Source organism: Limanda limanda, chromosome 4, assembly GCF_963576545.1.
Source record: "Limanda limanda chromosome 4, fLimLim1.1, whole genome shotgun sequence".
Classification (NCBI taxonomy): Eukaryota; Metazoa; Chordata; class Actinopteri; order Pleuronectiformes; family Pleuronectidae; genus Limanda; species Limanda limanda.
In genome coordinates, this window is record NC_083639.1 from 14,393,892 (window position 1) to 14,401,374 (window position 7,483).

Consider the following 7,483-nt stretch of genomic DNA (forward strand, 5'->3'; position numbering starts at 1 on the left):
GGGGTGATCTCTGCTGTCTCCCACTTCACCAACCTCACCTCCCTGGTCTGTCATGGCACGGTGCTCTCGCAGGAGACTACTCTACTGGTGCGCTCCCTCCTCAGCTACCTGCCCAAGCTCAAGCACCTGTCGTTGTCTGTTGCGGACAAATACTGCTCCATTAACGCTGTTCCCAGCTTAAATCCCAGAGGAGAAGGACGTGCCCACGCTTTGTCCAGTCTGGAACTCATCGACTGCATGGATCACTCGATTCCACAACATGCAATGAAGCTGATGCCCGGCCTGAAGAGTCTCGCTGTCATCTACAGGTACTCGCAACAGGAGTGGCCATCAACTCCTCCGTGTCACCTGAACACATGGCTGGGGGACCTCCCTCAGCTGTCCACCCTGGTCATCCTCAAGGGCCCAGCGGTTGAGAACTATGTCACCTCCATTCCGCCCACAGTGACCAGTTTCACACTCTGTGTCCCAGAGTTCTCCTCCAAGGACCTGGCAGCCACAGCAGCGCAGGTACCAGATCTCCTCCAGCTGCACATAGACCCCTGGCCTACACATTTGGGAGCTCTCACAGCTCAGATACCACTACTTTTCCCAAAGCTCAGACGTCTCAAAGTTCGCCTTGAACATGTTCCAGAGGACAAGTTCTTAGCCCTGCACAAGCTGCCGGACCTGGAGCACTTGGAGATTCTGGATAGTCGGCCACATTTCTCTGAGCTCATTGACAAACTCCGAGCCCTCACCAACTACAGGCTGGAGGTGAAAACTCCTCCTCGACAGGAGGATGTGATGTCTTGTTCCTGTGTTTTTTACTGAATTACGGAGTTTTGACTTTGAAATAAAATATGCATATTCATCATTAACTTCAAAATTCTGGAGATCTCAGAATCACTCAATCACTTCAGAGCTGCGGGCAGGGAGAGTGAGAGGAGAGAGAATCCTGGGTGAGTATCAGGACGTCTCTCTGTCATCTCTACGTACAGTTACATGAGGTCGCCATACAATCCTCTATCTGTAATAAAGAGCTGAAAGTCCTACTCACACTTTAGTTGGGTTTACAAAAATAAATACAGATTTAAACTAATTTGATGATGCTTTTGCATTTTTGCAGGTTTCTGGAGCATCCTTGTGCTGTCAGTAGTCGTTGGATGCATCTGCTGCGTCTTCTCGTGGACTCATACCAGCCGGGCAAGGGGTTCCTGTCACCGCTGTCACTGGCCCACCTCAGGTAACAGTGTGTTGAACGAGTGTGTAGTGTGGTCCCTTGTGTTTGAACTCACTGGTAAACAGCAGAGGATGACGTCATGTTAAAAACTGCCTTGCCTCTCTGTGTTTCCTCATAGAGAGGAACCTGGCCATCGATTTCAAGTGGGTTATGGTGCTGTCGTCCTCAACGGCCTCATGGCCATGCTCACCGTCTTCTGGATCCTCACCTGACACACGCACACACACTGTTCTTTTGTTTGTGTTTTTGTTAGTCTGCAGGATTACACAAAACTACTGGAGTCATTAAAAAAACATTTGAAAAAAGGATACAGTATGGGTCAGGACATAAATATTTGGGTGCACATCACATGATGAATCCCCACGGAGCTGTGTGTGTTTTTTGTAAGGTCAATTTCAGAAATGGGTTTCTCCTTCCATGTTTGTTTGCCCACGTCACAACCCTCTGAGCTGTGGGTGATTCCATTTGGCGAGGTCTGCAGAAATGTTCCTGTGCTTTCACGGTGGGACAGACCTCAATGTTAAAGTGATGCTGAAAAAAAAAGGTCCACAATAAAACTTTGACAATTACAATGTTCTTTTCATCGGTGGCTAAATTTGGGAAAAATGGCAAAAAATTTAATCAATGGTTCCATATTATTTCAAATTGAATATTTTTACTTTTAGGTACTTGTACTAGGGCTTACATCAGATTTTTTCAGGCAAATGAATTGGCTTTTTGAGGGCTTTAATATGCTCAAATTCTTACAAAAATTTGCAAAAAAATTGAAAGTGTTGAGACCCCGAAACATGTTCACATTGACCGATCTTCACAAAAATCGATACACGTGCTCTGTTCCTATAAAATAAATCAAATTAAATAAAGAATGACCTTTGATCAGTGCTCGGGCCCTAAATACGTTCAGTATGAAATCTGTAATGAATCTGACACGCGGGTTGAAGAGCGATATTTATATGACACACACTGGATTCATCAATAGTTCACTCTCCAAACCAGTAGGTGGCGGTAATGTAGCTTCTACATCAGATACCACGCGCCGTCAGAAAAAAAGAAGAAGACAGCGAAGCGGTTGCAGTCCGTTGTCTGTTTCTTAAAACTTTATTTCTGACTTTAGAACAAAAACAAAAAATTTGAAATGGATGAGATGAAGTCATTTAACTACAGCCCACTGAACAACGCGATGGCACAGACTCCTCCTCGGCTTCCGTCCGAGGTGTGGAACCTGGTTTTCAGCTGCCTGTCCACGGCAGACAAGCTGAGCGTTCGGGCTTCCTGTAAGTACTTCAACTCGCTGGTGGACCACGGCTCCCTGTGGAAGGACTGGGCCGTGGTGCTGAGGTTTCGCGACGGCTGCTACAACCGCCGGTTCTGGGCCAGTCTTCGGCGCAGGAGGGCGACCACCGCGGTGGTGAGGAGCTCCAGGGTGAAGGACTGGAAGCAGCTCGCCCACTTCCTCCCGTCGGCCACCACGGTGGTGATGGACCCGAGCTCCCAGCAGAGCCTCCACTATGTCCGGGACTTCCCCGATCTGAGGCGTCTGGCTGTGAGGAGCAGTTCCACCTCTCTGGTGTTTGACTCCTCCACAGTTTGTAAACCAGAGCAGCTCACGCACCTGAGCATGTGTGACGTCACTCTGCCCACCGCAACAATCGAAGGGGTCATCTCTGCTGTCTCCCACTTCACCAACCTCACCTCCCTGGTCTGTCATCGCACGGTGCTCTCGCAGGAGACTACTCTACTGGTGCGCTCCCTCCTCAGCTACCTGCCCAAGCTCAAGCACCTGTCGTTGTCTGTTGCTCACACATACTCCTCCATTAACGCTGTTCCCAGCTTAAATCCCAGAGGAGAAGGACGTGCCAACGCTTTGTCCAGTCTGGAACTCATCAACTGCGTGGATCACTCGATTCCACAACATGCAATGAAGCTGATGCCCGGCCTGAAGAGCCTCGCTGTCTTCTACAGGTACTCGCAACAGGGGGAGCAATCAACTCCTCCGTGTCACCTGAACACATGGCTGAGTGACCTCCCTCAGCTGACCACCCTGGTCATCCTCAAGGGCCCAGCGGTTGAGAACTATGTCACCTCCATTCCGCCCACAGTGACCAGTCTCACACTCTGTGTCCCAGAGTTCTCCTCCAAGGACCTGGCAGCCACAGCAGCGCAGGTACCAGATCTCCTCCAGCTGCACATAGACCCCTGGCCCACATATTTGGGAGCTCTCACAGCTCAGATACCACTACTTTTCCCAAAGCTCAGACGTCTCAAAGTTCGCCTTGAATATGTACCAGAGGACACGTTCTTAGCCCTGCACAAGATGCCGGACCTGGAGTACTTGGAGGTTCTGCAGAGTCGGCAACATTTCTCTGAGCTCATTGACAAACTCCGAGCCCTCACCAACTACAGGCTGGAGGTGAAAACTTCTCGACAGAAGGATGTGATGTCTTGTTCCTGTCAGGACATAAAAATGTGGGTGCACATCACATGATGAATCCCCACGGAGCTGTGTGTGTTTTTTGTTAGGTCAATTTCAGAAATGGGTTTCTCCTTCCATGTTTGTTTGCCCACGTCAAAACGCTCTGAGCTGTAGGGATTCCATTTGGCGAGGTCTGCAGAAATGTTCCTGTGCTTTCACGGGGGGACAGACCTCAGCTGTATTTATTGGATGTATTTATGTATGGAGGACGGACACTGCCAACATTTAAAAACATTTATAAACAAGCGCTCTTCTCTGCGTTGCATGCGTCTGCGCGCTGTGGCAAGGATAAACGCTTCACTTCCTGTAGCCAGCAGGTGGCGCTGTGATTTAAAGTCATGGTGTCTATGCAGATGTCTTCAGGTCGTGACTCTTGTTTTACATACCTAGTTTGGAGTTGCTTGAACCAAATATGCCTGAGATACAGTAGCTCGTGTTTGATGGCGTGTAATCAAACTTTGATGCCAGGCCACGGTCACATGGTATGACGAAATGTTAAAACTCAAATAACTTTAGATCTCCATCTTGTTGTGAAGACACTCATCGAAATTTTAAGTTGATATGATGAAAGCTCTACGACAAGTATATCAAAGTAAATATGCAGAATATGGCCAAAATGGCCACCAGATCCAAAATGGCGGGCTTCCTGTTTACTCTAGCATATCTATCCAAGAGACTTATTTCTTTGTCATGACAAGGCACATGTCCCTGTCGATTTTTGTAGATGTAGGCCAATCGTAGTGCCGGGGCTGCCCTTTAGGGGGCGCTAGTCAGTTATTTTGCCACGCCCATCTCTGAAACCCATCTGACAGTCTTCAGGGGGGGGGCTGTTGATACACACATGTAGTTTGAGGGAGATTGAACCTTGAACACAGAAGTTATAGCAATTTCGTGTGTCATGGCGAGTTGGTGAACTTTGATGCCACGCCATTAATATGGCGTTTGACGAAAAGTCACAGTAATCTTATATCTTCATTATCACTGTCTTGAGACCCATTTGACATAGTTTCACATGGTTGCGCAAAGTGGATGAGGAGTTATACTTCCAATTGTAAGACGTACAAAAAACAAGACATTTCCTGCTGCCACCAGGGGGCGCTGTGATTTTAAGTCACTATTTCTGTGTTGTTGTCTTCGGGTCGTGACCCTTGTCTTATGTGTCGAGTTTGGACTTGATTGGACCAAATATGTCCGAGATACAGACGCCCGTGTTTTGATGGCGTTTCATCAAACTTTGACGCCACGCCACGGTCACACGCTCTGACAAAAAGTTGATTTTTTTGATAACTTTAATACTCCATATTGTTGTGATGACACTCGTCTAAATTTTAAGTTGATCCGATGAAAGCTCTACGACAAGTACATCAAAGTAAAAACGTGAAATATGGCCAAAATGGCGACTAAATCCAAAATGGCGGACTTCCTGTTGCTTTTTTCATAACGCACTGAGAGGCTTTTTTGTGCGTCTAGTCACGATACACAACTGGGTATTTTTTTTGTGAGGATCGGTGAATGCTAAATGAGGGGCTTATCCGTAGGTGGCGCTATTGAGCTATTTTGCCACGCCTATTTCCAAATCCTACAGAATATGGTCATTTTCACACATTTCTAACTCACTGCAAAGTTTAGAAACTTTTTGAGCATGGGAAAGCCCTCAAAAAGCCAATTTAACTTGGGGAAGAAAAAAAAAAATAATAATAATAATAATCTTATCAATTTCAATAGGGCCTCCCACCGGAGGTGCTCGGGCCCTAACTAGGGCTACGTTGTAGCACTAACGGGCCGGAGCACACGCGCGTTTCAAGTCTGTTGCGGTCGGGGAAGAGACAGCGTTCAATGACCAAGCAGCCGTCTCCGCGTTGCATGGGTTTTTTGCACTGCGGCAAGGATAAACGCTTCACTTCCTGTAGCCAGCAGGTGGCGCTGTGATTTTAAGTCATGGTGTCTCTGTAGATGTCATCAGGTCGTGACCCTTGTCTTACATGTCTAGTTTGGTCTTGATTGAACCAAATATGCCTGAGATACAGAAGCTCGTGTTTTGATGGCGTGTAATCAAACTTTGACGCCTGGCCACGGTTACACGCTGTAACCTATAGTTGATGTTTTGATAACTTTAGTACTTCATCTTCTTGTGAAGACACTCATCTAAATTTTAAGTTGATCTGATGAAAGCTGTACGACAAGTATATTAAAGTAAATATGCAGAATATGGCCAAAATGGCCACCAAATCCAAAATGGCCGGCTTCCTGTTTACTCTAGCATATCTATCCAAGAGACTTATTTCTTTGTCATGAAAAGACACATGTCCCCGTCGATTTTCGTAGCTTTATGCCAATCGTAGTGCCGGGGCTGCCCTTTAGGGGGCGCTAGTCAGTGCAACGCCCATTCCTTAAACCCATCTGACAGCTTTCAGGGGGGGGCTGTTGACACACACATGTAGTTTGAGGGAGATTGAACCTTGAACACCGAAGTTATAGCAATTTCGTGTGTCATGGCGAATTGATGAACTTTGATGCCACGCCATTAATATGGCGTTTGACGAAAAGTCACAGTAATCTTATATCTTCATTATCAATGTCTTGAGACCCATTTGACATAGTTTCACATGGTTGTGCAAAGGGGATGAGGAGAAATACTTCCAAGTGTGAGACGTACCAAAAACAAGACATTTCCTGCTGCCACCAGGGGGCGCTGTGATTTTAAGTCACGATTTCTGTGTTGATGTCTTCAGGTCGTGACTCTTGTCTTATGTTTGTAGTTTGGACTCGATTGGACCAAATATGTCCGAGATACAGCCGCCCGTGTTTTGATGGCGTTTAATCAAAATTTGACGCCACGCCACGGTCACAGGCTCTGACGAAAAGTTGATTTTTTTGATAACTTTAGTACTCCATATTGTTGTGATGACACTCGTCTAAATTTTAAGTTGATCCGATGAAAGCTCTACGACAAGTACATCAAAGTAAAAACGTGGAATATCGCCAAAATGGCGACTAAATCCAAAATGGCGGGCTTCCTGTTGCTTTTTTCATAACGCACTGAGAGACTTTTTTGTGCGTCTGATCATGATACACAACTGGGTATTTTTTTTGTGAGGATCGGCGAATGCTAAATGAGGGGCTTATCCGTAGGTGGCGCTGTTGAGCTATATTGCCTCGCCTATTTCAAATTACTCCAGAATATGGCCATTTTCACACATTTCTAACTCACTGCAAAGTTTAGAAACTATTTGAGCATGGGAAAGCCCTCAAAAAGCCAATTTAACTTGGGGAAGAAAAATAATAATAATAATAATAATAATCTTATCAATTTCAATAGGGCCTCCCACCGGAGGTGCTCGGGCCCTAATTAATATCAACTTGAAGATGTATAAATAAAGTTAAGTTCAGGAGGCCGGAGGTTTGATTTGATTAATGAGTAATGATTGACCTTTACTCCTTGTGCTAGTTGATGGGAACAATATGTCATTTATTTGATCACCGACTATAAACTAGAAGGTTTTGGATGAATTTTTCTAGAACTATATTAAATTAAATGTGTCCCACACTGTGATTCCTGTAAGGCGTCAGAAGCCAAGGCTGGAAACTACTGGGTTATTCTCTAACAATAGGGGTTTATCATCCAGTATCTAAAATTCGAAACAAAAAAAGTAACTTTTAAGTAAGGTTGTCAAATATATGTAGTAAAGTAGAAAATACAATGGTTTTCTCTGAAATGTGTATCAAAAGAGAATTTTCTTGATGGAACACATTTTCTAATTGTGAGAAAGTTCTAATTGTTAATAAAT